The 24009-nt window shown below is 37.2% G+C and overlaps 1 protein-coding gene across 2 annotated transcripts in view; it reads right to left on the bottom strand.

The window, feature by feature from the left end:
* Positions 1–22691, bottom strand: part of tmem121ab (transmembrane protein 121Ab) — a 70935-nt gene extending 48244 nt beyond the window's left edge. For both annotated transcript variants that reach the window (XR_007138031.1, XM_047801299.1), the window contains exon 1: positions 22425–22691. The gene's annotated coding sequence lies outside the window, so the exon portion shown is untranslated. The remainder of the gene's footprint in view (positions 1–22424) is intronic.
* Positions 22692–24009: the final 1318 nt, after the last annotated feature.

Here is a 24009-nt window from a genome sequence, read left to right as displayed (position 1 = left end):
TTGTGCATATAGCAAGCTAGATAATGTGATAAACTTATCGGATAAAACCCTCAGCACTCGTGACAGTGATATGACATTTTTCAGGTTATTTGAATACAGAATAACAAAATGATTTTATTACAGGAAGTCCAAAAAACAAACAGACATTTATGCATATCGTGAGTTATCTAAAGAGATTCAGCACAAACAAATCATGGACTGTGCGAGTGCACTGAGACACCCGATGGGTAACGTAGCGGATTTATAAATTATTATATTAGTCCATGTTTAACTTATACACAACAACGAGTAAGGGCTTCTGAAGAATTTTAGATATTTCTGGAGCTCCGTCAGTTTTACCAGGCAGATGATTCTAAAATTGTGACATTAATCACAGACTGGCACGTTGGAACTGCCGCAGAGTTGCGGGCGCCCCAGGCACAGACGCAAATTAAAAATGGTGGCATGGATATGTCATGAATTATGCACATTACGCCAGGAACTGACTAATTGAAACCATTACAACCCTGACAACGGTTGTTAATATGTTTCCTGTGTATTTATAGGAATCATTTTCTGCCGCCGATGCGAGCCGATGAAACATGGGCTGATTAGAAACGCCAGAGCAGCGTGTTCAACAAGGCGCAAAAAAAAAAAACAGCAGACTGCAAAGGCTGATTCACACTGAAGGGGAAGAGGGGAAGACTTTGTCTACAGCACACAGATACACATTGCTTTTGGATTAATAACAGCACAGTTGATTATTAAAGCAACACGACCTTTGAAGGTGTAGCAGAAAGGAACACATACACACACACACACACACACACACACACACACACACACACACACACACACACACACACACACACAGACAAGCTGAGTGAGAAGAAAGCCTTGACCTTTCACTAATGCAGCAGAATATGAATACAATGCTATAATATGCACCATCCAGGACTCAGACTCTTCTCAGCTCCAACACATTCACTGACAATTCCTCAAGCTGACTCATAGACCCAGGCGTTCCTGTGTGTGTGTGTGCTCGCCAATAGCGTCTGTCTGCAGATCACACAGAGCAGAAGGTTACTGGTGCTGAATAAGGAGGAGGATGGAAGGTTGTTATTTGTATGTGAACATATACAGTATTAGACAAGTGTCTGGTACAGCTGAAGAAATTCTGTAAAGCAAACATGCCTTAATAAAGCACATAAGCTGTGGTAGTTGTGGTACAACGAATAAGGTCAGACTGCCCAATAGTTTCTTCCCTCAAACTATCAGAATACTTAACAAACAGAACTGAGCTATACCGAACACACACACACACACACACACACACACACACACACACACACACACACACACACACACACACACATGCACACACACACCCAACTGTGTGAACTACACTTGACTATACAAATAAATCTTACTTAATTGCACACCACATTTCAATACCTCATTAAACTGCTATTACATAAGTATGTATCTGTTTACTTGAACCCTCTCTGTTTACAATTTCTCTAGTTTTGTAAAGTATGCACACTGCTTGGTGTTGGTTTGTGTATTTGTCCTGTAATGTGTTTTGTATTGTCTGTTTGCACTGTCTTTTGACTCGCACTGTTGCACTAGTTTGCACACATTGCACTTTACTGTATATGGCTAGGACTTAGCTCTGTGTTGTTTTATGTAGCTTTATGTCATTTTTTATAGCACCATGGTCCTGGAGAAACGTTGTTTCATTTCACTATGTACTGTGTCAGCTATATACGGTTGAAATGACTTGATTTGATAAGGCTCAAGTTGCTGATCAGAAAGTCAAAGGGTTTAAGCCCCAGCGCTCCCAAGCTACATTTGCATTTACAGCATTTGGCAGACGCCCTTATCCAGAGTCATGTACAAAGGTGCTTTTGTCTTTATCAATGAATACATTAACACTAGTTCACTAGATTACAAACTTAAGATACCATCAACCTAAAATATATACGCATAATACAAACAAGGAAAAGATGTGCTAGTTCAAGTGTTTCAGCAAGAGGTAGGTCTTCACCCATTGTATGAAGATAGCCAATGACTCAGCTCTTTGGACATCTTGAGGAAGTTCATTCCACCACCTCGGTGCCAGAACAGAAAAGAGTCTTGCTCTATACCTACCTCTTACCCTGTGATGGTGGGACCAGTTAAGCAGTAGAACAAAGGGAGCAGGTAAGGGATTGAAGGGAAATCTACTGTAGTTAGGCTCTTGAACACAATCCTAAACCTGCCTTGCTCCAGGGGTGCTGTATCATGGCTTCCTAACATGCTGGGATACACAATTAAAGCATTTTTTCTCTGCTGTCATGAATATATAACAAATAAAGGCTGCTACAAATTGAAATAACTGTGTTCTGCATATTTCATACTTTGATTCTCTTTAAATATCATTTCATCAATGTGATGTTGATTTATTTATAATCCTGCCCTGGCTACTTTGCTGCAAAAATCACATCAGTTACACAGCAGTTGCTTTTGTGAATGTGGTGGTAAAAACAAAGGCTGCCTGAGAAATCTGCAAATCCCAATGACCAGTCACTCATCACCACTCTTTATCTCATCAACACGCTTCTTCGTTCCTCATTTGAACTCTCTTTTGGTCTATTTATAAGTAATATCACTAATTTATCTCATCGATATCCATTTCTTTACTGCACATTTCCTCAAGAAATACTACCGCTACTTATTTTTGTCTGTGTTCTTAGTAGAAAATAAATAAATAAATAAATAAATAGGTTAATGAACTCTATGTTTTAAATCTCTGCCACTGTACTAAAGTGTCTGAGAGAAACTTTGCTCTAAGTGCTTTTTTCCCCCAATGGTTTCACATTTCAACCTTTGTTTAAAACGTTTACACATTTTCTCTTAATATAACAGACTTTTTCTTTCTTACAGAAAGAAGTAAATCCTATTAAGGTTACTACAGCCTCATCCTTAGAAAAACTATAACTGAAACATCCTAATGACTATAATGATGTAAAGAGTGAGGTTACTGGATAAAACTGAAATCCTCAACAACATGACTACTCAGGGCTCTCAAGTTTCTCTCAGGGCTCTCCCCCCGCAACCCCAAATTTTTTTATTGGTTGCGTTAAATCTTACCCAGATAGAGCTATTTTCTGATTGCCTATTGTGTAGGCTCGACTAAGAACTCCAGGTGACGCGCTTGATTCCTGCCCGGGTTCCATAGAGACAGCAGTGCGGACTGATACATTTTGGGCGCTACGTTCTTATTAAATATATGATAAATAGTAAAGAAGTTTTTCTGCGTGAGAAATACGATGTGTGGCGGGAGGAGAGACCCAAATGCGTAACTGTCACTCTCAATGCATGACACTTGACAGCCCTGACTACTGCACTGATCTGTTTTCGGTTGCTGTGGGTTTAAGTTGATTCCAGAGTGTTATTTTTATATTACACGGTCTAGAATATTTGCGTAAATGAAGAATGAACGTTCTGGCATTTGAGACACAATATAGATAGAACCTGGCTTATCATCGGGTTAGAACTTTTCTCTACATTTGTTGTATTTCTACATAAAATTTATAACTCTTTAATCTTTACAAAACAAACAAACAAACAAACAAACAAAAAAACAGTGATAAATCCAGATTTATGTGACGGTTGGAGATCCTTCAAAGTTCTACATAACAGAGAAAATGTTTCAATGGAAAAGCTTGAAAATGTGAAGATTGTAGTTTAACAATGTTCTATATAAAGAAAATGTTTTCTTATTCTTATGCAGTGGCTCAACCGCAACACAAATGAGAAATGACGTGCTAGTTTTCGGGCCGCGTCTGTGCGTTCGGCTGTCCCAGCTGCGAGGACGTGTTTAACAACCGTATCCGTCTGCAGGAACGCCGATGTGCTACGGCCATCTGTTTATCTGTCAGCGTTTCTACGCCGGCAGCTGTTTGGAACCAGACTCACCCCAGATGTCCATCTGGTGTAGAGGGACGCGATACTAAACCAAAATGTGCTAACCCAAAATGTTAACTGTTTAAGACATAGGATGTGTGCAGAGGACATTTAACTCCTTGACTTCGAAGCAGGACCTAAAATAAATGTTTAGAATGCAGACAGATTGAAGAGATTAGCCTTCCACTGATTACAAATGTTTTGTCTCAACACACTTTTTTTATATTTTCACATAGTTTGTAATGTGTTTATAAAGATGAGCTAATTATATGAATATGTTAAAAACTAAACTGAGCACCGAAAGTCATTTCCATTCTCACAGAACCTCCGGATGCTAGTGTGGAAATAAACAAGGGAATAGGATGCTGCTATTTCTTCTAATTCTGCTATTATCATCTAATCATTTTCCCTCTTTCCTTAGAAATACACATACGACAAGATGACAATGTGATGTACAGTAAGCTTCTCACAGCTGCAGGGTCCCTGGTAACTAAAAGTGTGTGGATCTGCATGTCCTTCTTGTTGGAATGGGTTTCCTCAGGTTCTTCCAGTCTCCTTTCATGCTTGTAGGTAGATTGTAGGTAGACTACTCTAAATTGCCCTGGAATAGGCTTTACATCCAAGACATTTTTGTTCTGAATGATTAAAGCAGACAGAAACTCACATAAGCCTCAACAAAATGATCATTGCTCTAAACCCTGCTTTTAATCCCGGGTAGAGGAACGTTTCACACTTGAGCCCTATTCGGACGGGATTAGTTTAACATGGGGATGTGGAGTAATGCAATTTTAACTCAGGACATCTGTAATATTAATTGGCCAATTCGCACGGGACAAGACATCTCAGTAAAACTAGCAGAAGTGGGAGGGGTAACTCGCTTTACACACCACAGTAACCTCCTTGTCGTCATGTGCGTATGACGTTGCTTCCTGTTTTAAGCGCCTCCATGCTTGCAAAACACGCCAAAAACTTTTAAACAGGAAATGACGGAATTTTACCGTACATATTTACAGCGGGTCTATTCGGACGGGATTAGTATTACCTGAGGTCATTTTTCTGGACCTTTTTACAGAAGGTAAAAGTCACTGTAATCTTTAATGACATTGTCCGTGATGATTACCGAGATGGCGCATTCGGACGGGACTAAAATCACAGAGAAGCTCTGGTAATAATTACTTTACCCCCACGTCCCCACGTCAAACTAATCCCGTCCGAATAGGGCTTTAGACTTTAGAAGCATGGTAAGCATGACTTTTTATCCAGGGTTATAAAATGAAGGGTTGGAGGCACTTTTGATGTGTTAACCTCAATGTGTGTTAACCTCGATGTGTGCAAGGCTTCTTTTGGTCTTCCATCTATATAAAAAAACACCACTACTGCTTAATGAAAATTAATCTTTAGGAACTGAAAATAAACATTCTTAAAACAGTGGAACACTTTATTTTCACAGTTTTCTTGTAGCTGATTAATGTGTTGTTGTTGTTGAAAACACTGATGATTCAGATTTGACTGTGTCACTAGCACACACCAGTTGGTTGTTACAAATCTAGACTATACTTTCTTATTTGATAAAGTTTGCAGTTTAATTTAACTTTATTTTCTTATTTAACCAGCTTATAGAGGAGCCTGAAAATGATACACAACATATTGGAATCTGGAGAGAGAAAGTGGACTGTGAAAGGACATTTTGGATAAATCTCTTGACTTGTTCACTGTCTTTACAGTAGTAAGATTCATTTGCATTATATTTGCATTATAAATTATGACCTCCTTGTTGCCTTTAGCTATATATTTTACACATTTTCCAGGCCGTGTGAGAAACTATTTCCCCTTATTATTGGTCTACTTCTACTGAAAAATGTAAAATAGGTCACACTGACCTGAGCAGATCTTTAGTGACTTACACTCATAGCATTGCTGGCATTTGAAACATGCTGATTGACCTGTATGCATTGGCCCAAAATATTTCCCTATGTTCTTTTTTAGACTGGGGTATGAATAAAAAAAAAAGGTAATTAGCCTTTAGGCATAGCGAAGAAACATTCCCAAAAAGCTCTGTGCTTCACTGATCAGGAAAATAAGACCAGAAAAGTTCATATTCTTAAAAAACATCACAGCATGTCTGTAGTTTTAGACTGGGAAGAACAATGAAATGATCATCACCAACAAAGACAGTTTGATTTAATCAGGATTTTGTCAAAATATCATGACAGAAAAAACCATCATCATCATCATCATCATCGTCATAATCAAAAGTAACACTGTCATTACAATAATCATCACCACCATCACCACAACTATCATCATTATCATCATCATCATCATGAAAACTGAACCAGATGCTCGTTCATTGTAAGCTTAAAAAGATTTACATTAACTTTCCTTTTGACAACTCATTGTATTTGGTTCAACAACTGATTCAAACCAATCATGGTCACCACAAACAATTCCTCCCCAGACCCCCAGCTGGCACTTGACTCATTTTTGGTTATTTTTTCTTCTGTTGTCCACTGATTGTGTGCACCTTTTTTGTGTCACCTATGTAGGTTCTTCAGTTTACCTCCATAGTGAGATCTATAATTATTTATTTGCATCGTGAGGTTTCGTTTTCATATTGTATTTTCTTTTCTTTGCCTCACCTCACATTAGTCTTGTTTCTAGTTTTATTTTTTTTGGCTCCATCTCCTTTGGATTTGGTTTTTTTTTGGCTTTGTTTTTTTTTTTAGTTGTTTTGTTACAAATGATATTCTGCACATCTGTCTCCCTGAACACCGTGACAGAACCTGTGACACAAATCAATTTTTAGCAATCTAGCAGTAATTGATATAAATAACAAGCTAATTAATTTTAATGTGAATCAGTAATTGTAACATGTGGGGAATTAATTTGTTTAACACCAGGGTGAAAAATGACCAGGCATACAATTAATAAATGGAGTTTAATTAAAAATAAATTCCAACAAAAAACTTGTGATCAGAAACTCAGAAATGGTGAGTGGCTGCTGTTTTCCACTGCCTCATGTGTCATTAGGAGAATCCTCAATCATTTGGGCAGTATATTCTCATCAGGCCATCCTTAAAAATATTCTTGTTTGCCGTAACCCGACCGGCACTTTCAGTTTAGGATCGACTCAAATTATTATTATTTTTTTTTGCTTTAAGTCCGACCGACTTGCCGGTTGTAAATTCGTGTTAAGACCGACCAATTTTTTTTTTTACTCTTCAAACAACTAATACAAAAGCAATAAAATAATATTAACCGGTTCGGGCACCATAATACATCTAAAAAATTCATTAAAACAGCTCGACACCGCTTTAACTTGGCATGAAGTTCTGCAAAAACCGTGCCCAGCATGAAAATAAGGTTTGCAATGATGTGCCCAAAGGCACGGGTTGAAGACCCAGTCAGTGACGTCACGATATGCTAATTTGTTTAAAGTCATACCTACATAATCACCGTCACCAAAATTTTCCTTTTTTATTTTTTTACATTGAAACTTGAAAAAAAAATATATAGACCTACCTACCGACCCTTTATTTTTCTACTCTTACTGCAAACCAAAATATTTTTAAGGATGGCCTCACTGAGAAGAATATTATGTGTATTTAGTGCAGTAGAGGAAACGCATGTTTTCCTAACAGCCAATATGCAGCAATGATGAAGTTCGGTAAGCTCCACCCCTTCTTAACAGGTAGCGTAGATGATGCCATTTTAATAGCAAGTAGCCATGACAACCATGGACTCGTGTGCACCAAATGTTTTAGTGAAAATTATTTCAAATTTGGTGAATCTGTAATTGCTATTCATCGCCTTTTCTGTGTGGAAAAGCCAGGCGTTTTCCTCTTCATCACAGACCCTGTTGTTCTGAACGCTTCAACCAACCTGGGAATCAGGAAAGTTTTTGTGACGCCCCACATTGAAATGTCTACAAATAAAGCGGTAAACAGCAGTTTCTGATTCACCACTTTCCAAATCATTTTCAACAACAAACAACCCGATGCTTATGAATCTCCAGTTGCCATGACTACCGGCTACTGAAAAAGCATAATGGACGATGCCTGTTCACAATGGGCGGAGCTTATCTGCCTTCCTTGTTACTGTGTATTTGTGTGTCCGAAAAAAATGTGTTTCCTTGTAGTATCTATCATGATTTAAAACCAAAACTCAAGTGTTTATAGAAGCATTATTAGCATTTCATGTCCTTTCCACTCTCTACAATATGAGTATTCATTATGAGAGACTTTATTCTGTCATATTGTATGTTTAATAAGACGGTTCCCCCCTCCGCACACATGTTCCTCATGTTCCCTTGATTATTCTCCCTATTTATATATGTTGTCTCCTGTAGGTGTTTGTCCCATGGTTTTGTTTTCTGTTTTTCTGTGTTTTCTGTCCGTACCGCATGTATTTAATAAAATCCCCTGTTTTGTTACTATCCGCACATTTGGGTCTGATTTCACTCCGTGTGAGGCACAACTCATCGTTTTCTGACATATTGTGCACGTCACTTAATGTTAATGTAAAGGTAGCAAAATTGTAGCATAAACTGATGATATAGCAGTTACTGAAGTTTGAAAGGCAATTTGAATTAAAAATCCTTAATCAGTTATGTGAGAAACATTTTTCTATAGCAGGGGTAAAAGGGAAAGAGCTGAGGGTGCAGGTTTCACTGCACCTGATTTAATTACGTAGTTGACCTTGGCTTTTAAACTTCTGCAGGTTTGACTTCTGCTTGTTTAGAATGAAAACTTGAACCCACACCGCTGTTCTATTGCAACAAAGGTAAGGCCAGAAACTTTAATTATAAGCACCGATAAATTGGATAATTTGTATACTTCATTTCTTACAAATAAAGTTGTGGAAAAAAAACTCATAGACACTTTGTTTTGCATTGTTAATTCACTAAGAAAACAAAAAAAATCTCCATGTATTTCTCCTGATTAACCGCATGGAAACAAATGTTTATACCATCAGTGGAAATTTAGTGGATGGTTTTACATATCAATAAGATCGAACCCTCAGCACTTACAAAGTTCCACAATTACATTGTCTACAGTCAGATAGACATGTCCTCAAGTACAACTACAAAGAAATGTCACTAACAGCATCCCGATCATTACTTAAGCAAATGTCTGTCTCTCTATCATTTTCCATCGGTTCAATTCAACAACACACTTAAGCTCTGTTCATATCTGTGTATGAGGGTGAATGATGAATAACATAATGATAATTTATCAAAAATATTTTGTACCTTATATTCTTTTGATATAAAAATGATTGAAATTTAAACCATTGATTTTAAAGAAAAAAGTTATTTACCATTACAGAAAAGTGTACACACCAGGCTTTATTGTGCCTGCATTGAAAAACAATTTTCAATTCCACATCAATTTATATGGATTCCATCTAGCAGTCGTTTCTAATAAACATATAAAAACCCTATAAATGTATATGAATTACATAAGTTACATTATATTAAGTTTCACATAATGTTCCCAAACGTCCCTAATACAAAACCTTCACTTGCGAAGGAGTGCAATAAAGATGCTCTGCTCTTTATCGCAATGTTCGGATCTGCATTTGGACACAACTATGGGAAAACCCAAAAGCATGACAAGCATTCTGTTACCCAGCACGAGCACGCAGCACAGAACAATTACCTGTATGAAACACTCGACTGCACGGTGAGGACCAATTACCTGAGTTGCGCGGCGTGACGAGTCACTTCGCTAGTCACTAGTCATTTGCTGTGTGTGTAAAAAGATGCTGTGCACCAACAGCAAAACCTTGGAGCTGAGATCATATAATACGGGCCTTTTAACGTGGAAAGAAAAAAATCGAAGTAAGAAACTGGTGAATAAGAAGTAAATGAAATAAGTATTAAGAGGAAGCGTTCAAGAAGTACTTCAAATCATTAATGTTTCTGCCTTGAAAAGCTTCACCTATGGCAACTAATCCTGCCTTTTTTCTTCATAGTCACTGGCTATCTGACGTTCTTATTTATTCTCTTGACCTGTCTCCTGACCTGTCTATCACTGCAATCTTTTTTCAATATATGAATTTATAATTTTTTCTAAAATTTACCTTATCCTCTACTAAGCAGTGTATTGACGATCAATTGTCTACATCATTTCCTGAGCCAAGTCTAGTCTTTGTGATCAATAGCACTTCTGCACGTGCGTCCAAGCACATCACAATTTGCCTTTTGAACAATTTATCACCCGTGTTGAACTCAAGGACATCTTAATTCACACATTGATTGGCTGACAGAGGAAGCCCGGCCTTCTGTAGCAATGACATCACACGGTATTGGCTTTAAGCATGTAGATAAAGTAGGTGGAAGTAGCCTGCATTTTAATGTGAAGGACACTTTAGTGTAGGTTTTAAATCCAAGCAGGAGAAACACAGTCAGTAGGACAAGCCACCTCCCACTTGCAGCAGTAAACACACCCACCTGCAGGACTACCTATGGATCGCTCTGATCTGCAGAGACATCCATCTTATTTATGTTGGACACATACAGAGACACATACAGAGGCAGCATGTTCTTTAGAACAGGCAGGTGTTCTTTAAGAAATCAATACCAGACAGGAGTATTATGAAAATGAAAGTCTGTAATTCGTGTCATTTTACAGCTGTGAGTACTGAGAAAAGAGCAGAACAAAAAAAGATGGTCAGGTACAAATTGTGGGATTATTAATTGATTGCCTGTTGTGTCTATTTTTTTCATGTTAAAATAAGGTATTGAATCCTTTTCTAAATTCATAAGCTCCTATAAAATCCTAGGAAAAACACCTAGGAAATCCTCTCCTGTTCTGTAAATGTGTGTGTGTGTGTGTGTGTGTGTGTGTGTGTGTGTGTGTGTGTGTGTGTGTGTGTGTGTGTGTGTGTGTGTGTGTGTGTGTGTAGGAGACATTGTTGGGACAGGTGTTGGAATAGGTGACTCTGGCAATTAAATCTGACATTTGTCAAGTGATGTCCCCTGGCATAAGCTGTGATACAATTTAAGGTGGTTATTGTGATAAATATATTATTGGTACATGCTCAGTAACTGCTTTCACTCAAACAGCCCATGGAGAAAAAGCCAGGCAGCTGATTATGGGTTGTAAACCACACAAGAGACAGTCTGTGATATCACGCTAAATGAATGTTTATTGCTCTTTATGGCCTGATATGTTACTGTGAGAGAAACAATGCTAGCAGTTTCTATAGCCTCCTTATTGTGGTGCCGTTTAAATAAGAATCAGTTTTTACACAGTAATTTATTTTGGTCTTTTCTTACAATGACACAGAAATGAAACAAGCCAAGACATGACTATCATAATAAAGGAGGTGTGGCCTGTGTGTCTGTCAGTACTAAATATAGGAGGTGTGGCCTGTGTGTCTGTCAGTACTAAATAAAAGAGGTGTGGCCTGTGTGTCTGTCAGTACTAAATATAGGAGGTGTGGCCTGTGTGTCTGTCAGTACTAAATAAAGGAGGTGTGGCCTGTGTGTCTGTCAGTACTAAATAAAAGAGGTGTGGCCTGTGTGTCTGTCAGTACTAAATAAAAGAGGTGTGGCCTGTGTGTCTGTCAGTACTAAATAAAAGAGGTGTGGCCTGTGTGTCTGTCAGTACTAAATAAAGGAGGTGTGTCTGGTGTGTCTGTCAGTACTAAATAAAGGAGGTGTGTCTGGTGTGTCTGTCAGTACTAAATAAAGGAGGTGTGGCCTGTGTGTCTGTCAGTACTAAATAAAAGAAGTGTGGCCTGTGTGTCTGTCAGTACTAAATAAAGGAGGTGTGGCCTGTGTGTCTGTCAGTACTAAATAAAGGAGGTGTGGCCTGTGTGTCTGTCAGTACTAAATAAAGGAGGTGTGGCCTGTGTGTCTGTCAGTACTAAATAAAGGAGGTGTGGCCTGTGTGTCTGTCAGTACTAAATAAAGGAGGTGTGTCTGTCAGTACTAAATAAAGGAGGTGTGGCCTGTGTGTCTGTCAGTACTAAATAAAGGAGGTGTGGCCTGTGTGTCTGTCAGTACTAAATATAGGAGGTGTGGCCTGTGTGTCTGTCAGTAACAATGAAGAAACCCTGGTGTTAATAACAGTTTATAATCACACCCTCCAGTGTCACGCAAATGAAGATGAGTCTGGTTCCTCTCAAGATTTCTTTCTCTTTCATCTTTGTTTTTCTTTGCCACAGTCACCTCAGGCTTGCTCATTAGGGATAAATACAAACAAATTTATATAATGTCCATTGTTAAAAGCACTATACAGATAAACTTGAATAGAATTGAATATTAAGAAAAGAAAACAAGAGGAAATTCCATTTTTTGGAATTAAATTTTTATTATCCCATTATTAACATACAATTTACCATCATTTATGTGACAGCCATTTTTTATCTAAAGCTACTGACTGGGATGAAGACGCAGAAATGGCAGTTTAAAGGTACTCGGATTTGACCTTTCAACCTTCCAATTAGCGGCTGAGAACCTTAACTGCTGAGTCGCCAATGTCCTTAAGCCATTTTTCAATTTGACATTATGTGCTTACCATATGCTGCAGAAAAGGTTTGCTTTTGAGGTCTTTAAACCTTTAAATGAATGTGATGAAATTTTTACAGCAAATTTAACATCAGAATTATTCTATGTCTAAAACTCCCCACCTGCACACATGGGTAAACTTGTTCTGAATGGGTTAATGATCTTTTAGGTCTCATGTTGAACACAATTATTTACCCATTCAGTACTTACTACATACAGTAGCTACAAAACTCACTGTACGTTGTCCATAATACTGATGTATGAAAGTATATTGTATCATTGATTACAAGGTCAAGCCAAACAGAAATCAGAATCAGAATCAGCTTTATTGCCAGGCATGTTTTCACATGCGAGGAATTTGTTTTAGTGCCAGAAGCTCCACAGTCTAACAGAATGACATATACAGTATAATTGTATGTACACATTTACAGATGAAATGTCATTTACAGAAATGATCCCATATTGCTTTTCTGAACAGCTCCTGCCCTTATGGAATAATCCCAATACTTCTCATTACACAAAAAGTTTACAGCCCCTTAATATAAGTCGCACTGTGAGTCTGTCATTCCTTCAGCATAAACGTAGTGGTGTTCATTATCCCAGGCATCGATCAATCGTGCCAATACGCTATTGACTGGACTGAAAGGCTTTTTTTCAGTCATGGCTTTCAGCTCTAGATTCTATTTTAAGCAGTTGGTAGAAATGGTGAAGTATGGAAAGCTGAGGAGAAAACTGAATGAAACTAATAGTCTAATATGGATGGGGAAATTAATAGGACCATAAAGAGAGAGAGAGAGAGAACCCATGTTTTTTACTTTAATAGTAAAACGTAGTATTTAAATGCCTTTGACTGATAATGAGGTGGTAATGTTATACTGTCACGCACAGCATTTGATACCACTTTCATACCGCATGGAGCAATAAAGATGAAGGTGAAAAAAAGATAAAATCACAGAGACAACGATTTCATACCATTCCCAAATCATTAGTTTGACTCCATGCACCATTAGATTTTAGTTTTTATATAAGCTTTTCTATATACAGTTCGAGTGAATTTAACCTTTGTGTGGTGTTTAGGTCAAATGGATCCCATTGTGTATTTTTACTAATAGTGTTCTGCATTTGTTGTAAATTATGTGCATTTGCATGTTTGGGAACTGTGTTTCCTAGCCAGTGACTACAATAATCTTTTGTTTCTCATGCTTCAATTTTTGTTCATCACCTGTTTTTTTTTTTTAAATAAAAAATAATAAACATTTAAATGTGACACATTGTTAAATCTAGAAATTGCAAACATTAATCACAAATACTATCTATGTTGTTTGGGATTGAAATAAATACATGTATAAAGGAGTAAATGAGTTTTAGGTTTGTTTTTTTAATTTCTTTGTTGCTTTTTAAACCTCTTTTCTTAAAAACTGAAATAATTACAGTACCAGTTTGATTTGGCTGAACAGAACCAAAGGCTCCAAACAGTGAGAAAACACAAGGGTTAAATGCTTTTGACTAATTATGACGCTGTAATGTTATACTCTTATAGATAACATTGGAATTTTAGCTTCATTACAATTTCATATCTCATAAAGACCCAAAAAAATGTAAGTGTTGTAAAAATCACAGAGGCAAAGATCATAACGTTATCATAAAATATTTCACACTATCGCAAAATGGTCTCCATGCAGAAAAAGCGCTTTGTTTTTATATAAGCTCTGCTATATACAGTTTGAACTGAGTGAATTTAAAATGGCTTTCTATTCACCACATTTACAACATTTGGCAGATGCCCTTATCCAGTGAGACTTACATTTATTTTGTTTATGCAACTTAAGGGCCTTGCTTAGGGGCCCAGCAGTTTCAAGCGGTGACCCCGGGATTCGTCTCCCGATCAGTAGTTCAGCCCCTTAACCGCTAAGTTACCACTTCTCAGTGTAATGTACTGAGATTATTTTACCTAAACCCAGCTTATTTAAGATTCAGTTACAAAAATGAGTGAAACATACAGTCCTCAGTAAATTCAAAATATTTATTCCTCTCCTATACTCAGCAACACAACACAGTCAAAAATTACTGCTTAGTCTGAATATTGTACATAATCATATGTCATATAAATGTGTATTTAAAATTTGATATACCTGAGAAGATTGGTGTATGCGTGTGTTAGTACTTGAGGCAATTTTTACACACACAAAGTAATTAAACACGTTCAATATGGCCCCCCATATGACCCTGATTAGAACGAGTGGTCTGAGCGTAATATCCTGTCTGGCAGCCTCTATTTCTGCACAGGGTCAATAAACTCTGTGTGTGTGTGCGTGTGTGTGTGTGTGTGTGTGTGTGTGTGTGTGTGTGTGTGTGTGTGTGTGTGTGTGTGTGTGTGTGTGTGTGTAGGGGGAGTGAGAAAGAGGAAGTGCTCACAGGGAGCCCATTAAAGACAATGGCTCCTTAGAGCTACACTGTGTGTGGAAGGTTAGAGAGAAATTTGTGACTTCACTAAGATGGATTGATTTCAGAAATATGCCAAATGTATCAGGTGTTTAATCTTCTTAATGCAGTTAAAAAGCAACAGTTTGGCAGAAAAGAAAATATACAAAATGTCCCCGTTTAACCTAAATCTGCTCGATTAGCCTGTCCAAGATGTAGCCTCAAAAGGCCTCATTTATTTCACTAACACTATTTGTACATTTACACACACATCTATGTGATAAACTAAACCTCCTATGAATTAAATATATTGGTGAGTATATGATGATTGCAGTTTGAACAATGTTAAATGTCAAAGCTTGTTTCACCGCTAGCAATAATAGTATTCTAGCAACAAACCACACAACTGGAACAGGAGCTCAGTTTGAACAATGCTAATTTTGTTTCTTGTTACTGATAGCTACATTAACCTTCTATCAACAAGCTACACAAATGTAACAATGTTACAATGCTACAATGCTTGAACAATGCTAAATTTATTATCTTGTTTACTGTTTGCTACTTTAGTAGTCTAGCAACATGCTAGACGATTGTAGCATGAGTCCAGTTTAAACAATGATAAATTGTTTGTTATACATCTAGTTACAAACTGCCCAATTTGAACAAGAAGACTGACAACATTTTGAAATAGGAGGAAATTCTGGATATTTTAGCATTTCATGTGTTTGTGCTTACTTCTTTAATATAACCTTTGCTTTTTCCTTTTTTCTTCTTTCTTTCTTTCTTTTTTTAAAGAACCCATACTATTCAGCACTGGTGGTTTTGCCTCAGTCTCAATGTGGTACGTGACATTTAACTTTGTAATGTCAGCGAGTCTGAGGCAGAATGATACTGTACAAGTCTAGCACAGCTTTCTAAACGTATAATAATAACTTATTCCAGAGACTCATTTTATGGTCAGGAGTTAAGCCAAACAACTGGCAGATTGCTCACACCACATACAGATACATTTATTAGATAACATTTAATGTGAGAACATGATGTTAGTTGATGTACTACTAAATATTGTGTATAACTTTAGCTACATTTTAATAAGGTCTTTGATTGAAGATCTGGACTTAGTGCAACGTAGCATCATCTTAAATGTTACACACTTTCCCATTCATTTTCATATAGAAAGCCTTGAAAATGTCTCCTGCTGTAAGAAGAAGCTATGTTTCATCTTAGCTAGGGACCGGAGAGGGCTATTTGCTGTAGCCTGAATGAGCCTAAAAGTAATTGCAGTGTGATTTTATTAATTAAATCCCTACCATGCTGCCTAGATTCTGCATACAAGTGTACTCTGAAAGCAGATTATCAATGACTATAGAGGTCGCATGGCTGCGATGTTGATTGAATTTCCATCAATTTCCTTCAACTCAATCACAGCAGTTAAATACAGAACTAATTCTGCAAAGTGTTTTAATACTGCGCTCACCACCTGATTGTTCCATGATTAAAAATGACATCTACTTTTTAGTTGGTCCACTGTGTAGAAATAGATTTTTACTGCATATTACACCAACTAAGGCACAATTAATACATGTAGGGTTGTGATTGCAGGACTGTGACTGCCATGACATCACAGGAAATCATATCTCTGTGTCTCAGGTTCAGACGCCTCACTCTAGTAACTTCCTCAGAAGGAATATATCTTTCCTTTTAGTTCTATGGTAATTATACAGTAATTCATAGTAGTTTGTGAATAACATAAATGGATTATTTAATCGTAAGCTAAAGTGGTCATAAAAAAAAGGGCAAGGAAACAGTATTCCTAGATATTCTTCTAAACTACTCAAATGGAACTTAACAGTCCCATTTTCAGTGTTCTGTATAGAACAGGAAATTGCGATGTGGCCCTTTCGAAGTTACTCTTTCCACCTTTAAGCATCTTAGTTTGTTTTCCAATAACAGAAATGCACCAAAGTGTTTAATTCCTCTTATACCACAGAAATCTTTTACTACTAAGATTACTAAGGGAAAAACATATAATTAAGTGCTACAGCATGCTTTTATCTATTTATAATAAAACAAACATTAAATATTGCTTTTATCCGAGTTTTTTGAGTAACCAAAAAATTTCTGTCTGTAAGCTTTCTTCATAACAGAAATCATACTGGCTGCTACAAGAGCTTCAGTGTCTTTGGATACATGGATTTTTATGTCGTTATATTAATCATCTATAACGTCGTCATTCACTCGTCTTCTCAAATTAAAGGGCACATGTTGTACAGTTTTTACTCAGTTCTAAAGAACAACCAGACAATAATTTTAGCTAGCATTTAGATTAATCAGATGTCTTAGAATCTGTAAGAAATCAGTGTTTTCCAGGACAACAGCCCAAATGATCCCATAAACAGTACCTGCCTTCTAAAGCACAATCTCTATCCTTTAGTATGTCCTACAAGTGTCAGGTTGATGAACCACCATCGAGATGAATTACTGTAGAACAATTCGCTCTGTGTCAGTCCCTGATGCCCTTGTTCCACTACTCCAAGCTGTTTTGTAGATGCAAAGCACTTGACTTGGCTTGTAACTCACTCACTGACACTCTTATTCTTAAGTACAACTGATGTATTATTTGAGTGCTCTGTTTGTTCAGACTGTATTTGCTTGGATATGCACATTGGATGTCACAGTAAAGTTGCAGTAATGTGGAGATGCAGGTGGAGTAGTGCAGGGTAGGGGACAGTTAGCTAGTTACCCAAGAACCAATAAAATTTCCCTAATGGTTGTATTAAGACAGATTGGATGGGATGCTGGCACTGTAGTAAGCGTTCCCTCAGGAATAGAGTGGTGGCTTAAACAGCTCAGGCTATGGGTTGTTGATTGGAAGGTTGGGGTTCAAGTCCCAGCACTTCCAAATTGCTACTGCCTTTAACCCTCTCTGCTGTATCGTGTCTGATCCTGTAATCTGAGTCACACTTCTTGAGCTTGGATATATAGACAAAAGTATTTTACTTTGCATTAATGAATATGAGACAAATAAAAGCTTCTTCTTCTTCTTTCCTTCCTCACAGAGCCAGCATTCTGGTTTCAACCCTGAGCTTTTGTTACTCCAAAGCTCATCAACTTTCAAATGTTCTCTTTGTCTCTGTTTTTTCTTATGCTTTTCTGATTTCTGTTCACCTTCCAAAAACATACCAGTAAGTGACTCAGTTAGTCTCCAATCTGGGTATTTGTTGCAGAAAATGGCAGAAACAGATAAGGATTGCATAAGGCCATGTATGCTGGCCTGTCCTGATCTTCTTTCATGATTGTTTTCCTTTGTGTCATAATTACCACAAAATTCTGACTTCAACTGTAACTCTTCTCCACAGGAAGAGCTCTTACAAAAAAGTTTTTTTTCTTTTCTAGGAATATTCACACTCAGAATTTTCCTTTGTTTGAATTTTTTTAATGTTTATTACAAGGTAACTGTGATCAGAACAACATGTACAGACCGATGTAAACAACGGACAAACCTCGTTAGCACAGAGACTTGAAAAGCCTGCTGCCATCGTTACACGCTGTTTGTGTGACCACTGAGACCTTTGTTGTGCTCCTTTTCCCAGCATGGTTAGAATGAACATATCTTCAATGTATTTATTTCTGTAAAGCTATTGCACTGTAATTATTAAACTTCAGCTGTCTGGTGTTGGCCAGACTGGCTTCTTTTAACAATGCAAAAAATGACATCCTGGTATTAGATGGCACATTATGCATTAGAAAATTTCCTAAATCTAGGCACATTTATTTTGTATTTCCTATTTTAAGGTTCCAGTAAATTTAGCCACGGGGGTTGCAAGCCAGTGACTTATGCGCCCGTTCCAAGCCTGGATAAATAGGGAGAGTTGCATCAGGAAGGGCATCCGGTGTAAAATGTGCCAAAGTTAAAATGCGAGTCATCAGTTAAGAATCAAAAGAAAGGTGTACAGTATAAGACAGTAGTGACAGAAGCTCTGCTATATGGGTTTGAGACTGTAGCAGTGAGAAAAAGACATGAGGCAGAGATGGAGGTAGCAGAGATGAGGATGTTGAGGTTCTCTTTAGGAGTGACGAGGATGGACAGAATTAGGAAGGAGCACATCAGATGGACAGCTCAGGTTGGCTGTTTTGGGGACAAGGTCAGAGAGGCTAGAATTAGATGGTTTGGACATGTACGTACAGAGGAGGGAGATGGTTACATTGGTAGAAGGATGTTAGAGATGGAACTGCCAGGTAAGAGGTCAAGAGGAAGGACAAAGAGGAGATATGTTTAAAAAGGACATGAAGGTAACTGGTGAAAGACTAGGGGATTACCACTGTCCATGTTATAAAAATGGAATTTGATGTATTTCAAGCTTTACTATTTGTATATCCAAAAAAGTATTTTGGCAATACAAAGCTATTTCAATCAACAAATTAGTAGAAATGTCTAAAAATATGTTTAATAAATCATATATTTTGTTTTATTGTACAAGATAATTTTAATCAGAAATACTAGATAAATCTGACTATATTTGCTATTTGTGATTGCTAAGATGTCATTATTTGCAGTTTCGCAGAAGATTTTCCTTGCCACTGTTGTCCCTTGCTTGCTCATTAGGCACTGAGATCCAGATTTTTGTATATCTACTTTTTTGTGACAATGCTGCGACTTTGTTCTGAGTAAAAAAAAAAGAAACCCTCGTGCTTAATTAGAAGCCAGAGCGATTCTCACTGAAAGTGTTTCTGTAGCATTTCTAGTTTGTATCCATCAAATCTCATGCTTGCATTTGAATCAGATTAATTGTACACCAGCTTTTCAATCCATCCCATGACCACAGATTGGTGGATGATATGGAAAATTTGAAAATTTCGTTGCGATGACTTACATCACCCATGTTGTATCCTCGCCAGGCCCATTAGAAGAGAAAAGAAAGTTAATCAAAGAGTGCAGTCCCACGAGCTAATTAAATAGGTCTTCATTACAACAGCTGCAACCGGCATAAAACCTTACTTTATAATAATAATTCCTCAATATAATCGTGGTATTTTTATGAAAGTAAATTCATTATATAATAATGTAATCATACTTCCTTTTGTAATGAAAAAATCCCTGCTTGTAGGTTAAGAACGCTAGCTCGGTACCAGGTTAATTTATAGATGTCTGAATGTGAGAGTTTTATCACATAGGAGACTTTTTATTACATCTCACCCCTGAGGAACTCGCAACTGAACAGGGCTTAGCTCAGAATTTGTTTCAATTTTAGCCTTGAGTTATTCTATAAAAATATATTTAAGAATCCAACATTGTAGAAAAAAGCACTGAGTGTATCCCCAGTGCTGGTTGGTGACGACACTGTTTCATTTATATCTAAATAGCACACAAATGTCATACAATTCAGCAGATTTCGACAACAGAACTTAGTTTTCAATTTAATTTTTTTCTAAAGAAAGCCACTTATAAGAATGAAACAGTAGGGCAGTCATGTATATAACAGATCCATTTTCCCCTACAAGTGTCACTGTGATAAAACATATTTGAACTGAACTGTAATTCTTCAGCATCAGATCCATGTTACAAAACGTTCGCATTTTCTGTCTGAAATCCTTCACATTTGATAAACCAGAGTAAAATAGGAGCTTGGTAAAGGATAGAGAAATAGATCTTGTGAAAAACCCATCACTAGACACATTAAAGATAAGATCATGGTTATATTTTCTATCCCGGTTGTGAAGTAGAAGCTTAAAGAGCAAATTTGTGTGCAGTTTATTCTGTCTCAATTTGAGCAAGAAAATTACATAATATCGCCTTAGGAACATTATGCATTGTTTTATAGGCAAAGCAGTCATTTTATTAGCATAATGTTTTCATAAATAAATGAATTCCACAGCTTGAGAGCAAAATAGTAAGGCTCTCAGTAGAATGTTTAGGCATTTGCTACGGGTAGAGATATTTCCTTAGGGTTAGCTTCATCCTTATTTCTGATGTTCACATCTTTTTTATTGGCAAGAATGAAGAAAACTGGTGTAAAGCTAGAAAAGTAACAAGGACAAAAGTTGTGGTAATAACTAACTATAGTGCTTTTTAGGGGGAATCTTTCATCTTTCCTTATGCACCAATCCACTACTGAGGATTAGAACAGTATTAGATTATACAATCAAATGTTGTCTAAAATTTATTGAAAATTATTTTAAAAAATACTGATACCAAATTATATTATTATACATATATTATGAAATGCAATATAAAAGTGATTCCAACACCAGCAGAATTCAAGATTTTACAATAGGTTACTCTTAAATTTACCAACTTTCATTCGCTAGGTCACTTAGACTATGATTATATGCATTATTTTAATACACCAGACACACAAGCCTTGTTATGGGTAAAGGTGAAAGCTTATGAAAGCTTGATCCAAGGTTAGCCCCCCGAACACATATTAGCCCCCGAACACATATATTTCTATTTAAATACAAAGGAGAGAAATTCTGGGTAGATTGAATAGTCATCAATCATTCAGACTTTGTACTCCACATATATTATAGCCCACAAGAGGACCATTTAGATTCCCTGGGGCTTTCATGCCTTTGACATTTTCCATAACTTAAAACATAAATAAATGCTAGTAGAGAGTTGGCTTAGTTACTGTGTCAATGTTGCTAGTGTGAAAATGGATATTAGTGATCGAATATGCAGCAATCGACACTAAGAGTATTCCCAAGACATGACATTTTAACGTCAGCACTGGTGTAGTGTTGGAGCTGTAGTGGCTCTGATATCAGTGTTGTGCTGTGTTGAAGATAATCGCTGTCTGTATGAGCCAAACACAACCCACAAAGTTCCTTAGTATACAGTAGATAGCGTATGAATACAGAAGGAAAGAAAAAGGGTGGAGGAGTACAATTTGATGATTTTTCTGCTCTAACACACCCTGATCACTCAATGACACAGGTTACCTGAATCAGTCCTGTTAGAGGAAGGGAGTCAGGGAATACTGCGCTACTGGTCCTTATATTTATAGGAACCCACAATCCTTTTAACAATTGTAAGAAGAAGGTAATGTGCCATGCTTCTGCATCTCATCCCATCCCATCCCATCCTACATGCTCCCATCACAACCACTGCCACCCTTCGTCTTTTAAGCTGTGATAATAATAATAATAATAATAATAATAATAATAATAATAATAATAATAATAATAATAATAATAAATGCACTGTTATAAAGCCAACAATCTGCATCATCATATCCTAATCTAACTGGAAACAGGGAATATCTTTATGTTTACTGCATCTTTAAAGTGCTGCTACACAAATGCAATACAGGTCAACTTATAGTGTCTGGACAACAATAAAAAATATTTTATAAAATAACTTAATGAAAAAGAAAAGAAAAAGAAAAGAAAAAACTACTTTAGACTTGCACAGAATTTCTACCCCGACACACGGTCAACCCAAGCGATCACCGACAGCCTAATGCACGTGTCTCATTAAGGTTTTTTCTCTTACTCAGCTTTGGACACCGACACATTATCAGCATGCAAGACGGTAGAAAAAGTGGCACGCGCTCACCGAGAGGAAGCTTCCGCTTTAATCCACACGCGCAAAAGAAATGATGATGATGATGGTGGTGGTGATGATGATGTTTCAGTCCGCAAGCGTCACCGAGTTTACAATCCAATCCGTTCAGTGTCGTGACGTCTTTACGTTCAGATCGTAAAAACGGAGTTTGGAAAAGATCCGATTTCTGTAACGGAGACAGAAACCAAAACGCTGTCACGAGCAGGAGCTTCTGCTTAGTTGTGCGCACGCGACTCTCTCTCTCTCTCTCTCTCTCTCTCTCTCTCTCTCTCTCTCTCTCTCTCTCTCTCTCTGTGTGTGTGTGTGTCTCTCTCTCTCTCTCTCTCTCTCTCTCTCTCTCTCTCTCTCTCTCTCTCTCTGTGTGTCTCTCTCTCTCTCTCTCTCTCTCTCTCTCTCTCTCTCTCTCTCTCTCTCTCTCTCTCTCTCTCTGTGTGTCTCTCTCTCTCTCTCTCTGTGTGTCTCTCTCTCTCTCTCTCTCTCTCTCTCTCTCTCTCTCTCTCTCTCTCTCTCACACACACACACACACACACACACACACACACACACACACACACACACACACACACACACCCTCTCTCTGTGAGAGACGCGTGTGTGTGGCCCTCCCCTTTCTCTCTTTTCTTTCTCTCGGTCCTTATTCCCTGTCTCTCTTCCTGCTGCTCTCAGTACTCATCTCCCTCTCTCCCTTTTCCTTTTCTTTTCACCCCTAATCTCTTTGCTGATTCTGTGTTTTCCTCAATTTCTCCTTTTTGGTGTCTGTCTTTCAGCTTCAGTGTGCTTTAGCATATATATATATATATATATATATATATATATATATATATATATATATATATATATATATATATATATATGCAAGTTTTAAAAAGTTCAAAGAATGAAAGTATTAAAAGATCAATGAGGAGCCCTTGAGGTCATTTTTCCTTCCTTCTAAGCAGATGTATAGCGTATGGTTATGTATAACGACATATGTTTGTCAAGAAGAACAAAATGCACTAGATCACTAAGCACTAAGTCCTTACGTTTGGGTGTTTATGAGTAATAATTAAAAAATCTTTTAGGAAAATTAGTTAATGACAGGGATGTGTGGTGTGATGATATCAGCTTATTTATTGCTTATTATATTACTCTTACACTGCAGTTATATGCCTAAAGACTTACAAAACTAAAAACAGATTATTTAAATACAGATACTATTTTTATTTCAGTAATGTTATTTGGATAAAATATGCAAAATAAACGTCTTTTACAATAAATAAAATATTACTATAATATTATTATTTAGGAATAAAGTAAGAAAGCTAATACTTTCACTGGATATACAAACAGATATATTTTTATCATTACAGTCCCCAATCTTGTTTTGTTTCTAATGGGGAATCCCTTATGCCTTGTTGCCTTTTGAAGAGTCTTGACCCCATGCCCTCAATTTGTTCCCTGGGCAGATAGATATAATCAGTGGTCACTGTATCCGGTTCACCTATGACCGTATAGGTCATTTTATAAAATTCAATTATTTACTGCGAGCCATCTGTTGATGTGCTGTTCATTGTTTCACAGTTTCTTAGGTACTCTA

The sequence above is a fragment of the Tachysurus fulvidraco genome, chromosome 16 (genome assembly GCF_022655615.1).
Source record: "Tachysurus fulvidraco isolate hzauxx_2018 chromosome 16, HZAU_PFXX_2.0, whole genome shotgun sequence".
Classification (NCBI taxonomy): domain Eukaryota; kingdom Metazoa; phylum Chordata; class Actinopteri; order Siluriformes; family Bagridae; genus Tachysurus; species Tachysurus fulvidraco.
Note: the sequence above shows the minus strand (reverse complement) of the source record. Positions and strands in the feature narration are given on the sequence as shown.